The 1,125-nt window shown below is 38.7% G+C and overlaps 1 pseudogene; it reads right to left on the bottom strand.

The window, feature by feature from the left end:
* Window positions 1-396: 396 nt before the first annotated feature.
* Window positions 397-490, bottom strand: LOC117287019 (annotated as a pseudogene).
* Window positions 491-1,125: the final 635 nt, after the last annotated feature.

Genomic DNA, 1,125 nt, shown 5'->3' with positions numbered 1-1,125 from the left:
GTACCTAGAAAATTGTAAGGGCTCTACTAGAACTAATATATGAATTTAATAAGAATGTAGAATAGAGTGTGAACATAAAAATCAATTTAATATACTAGTAATGAGGTTTTGAAAATGAAATAAAAAGACAATTTCCAATAGTTATATAAAAATGAAATATAGGTATAAATCTAGTATCTGCCAACTCTTTAAAGTTGGGTTGTTCATTTTCTGTTGTTGATAATCTCATCTTCTGCAAATTGTTTTATTACCTGATACATGAAAGCATAACAATTGTACATATTAATAGTACACCTTGCTTTGTACTGGGAAGCTTTCTATTACTGGGACAAAATACCTGACACTCACAATTTAAGGAAGAGAGGTTTATTTCATTATTTATTTTTTTTTCATTTAAAAAATATGGAATGCTTCATGAATTTGCACAGGGGCCATGCTAATCTTCTCTGTATCATTCCAATTTTAGTATATGTGCTGCTGAAGCAAGCACAAGAGAGGTTTATTTTGGTTCATTATTTCAGAAGCTTCAGCCCATGGTTGATGGTTCCAAGGCAGAAACAGCATGGGAGAAGGGCATGGCAGACAAAAGCTGCTCAACTCATGGTGTCTGGGAAGAGCAGTAAGTTTAAAAGAGCCAGAGAAAGGGGCCAGGGATCAGGTTCATTCTCTAAGGGCACAGCCCTCATGACCTACTTATTCCACCTAGGTCCCACCTCCTAATACCCCATTCAGCTAATAACCCAAAGGTGAGTCATGCCCTCAAAATGTTATCACCTCTGTGTGAGTCTGTTAATCCAGGGAAGTTGATAATCAATATTGACCAGCACATGCTTGAATCACGTTAAATATAGGTATCTCCTTGTGCTGGTTAAACCTAATTGCCAACTTGATTGGCTTGGAAACTGCCTATGGATGAGTAAAACACACTTCTGGATGTTTCTGGATGGGTCATGGAGGTGTAATGCTCAGGTCCATGTCTGGTCTTTGGCCTCTTCTCTGGCCCGCTTTCTAATCTGTTCCAGCTTCTGGCTGTCATAAACTGAGCTCCTTTGCTCTGCTGCGCTGTTTTACCCGATTTTTCTCCCTTGGAGTCAGCTGACCAAGGACTGAACTCTGTGAAACTGT

The sequence above is a fragment of the Fukomys damarensis genome, unplaced genomic scaffold (assembly GCF_012274545.1).
Source record: "Fukomys damarensis isolate Sample0158 unplaced genomic scaffold, DMR_v1.0_HiC HiC_scaffold_19, whole genome shotgun sequence".
In the NCBI taxonomy this organism is placed as follows: domain Eukaryota; kingdom Metazoa; phylum Chordata; class Mammalia; order Rodentia; family Bathyergidae; genus Fukomys; species Fukomys damarensis.
This window is presented reverse-complemented; position numbering and strand designations above follow the sequence as displayed.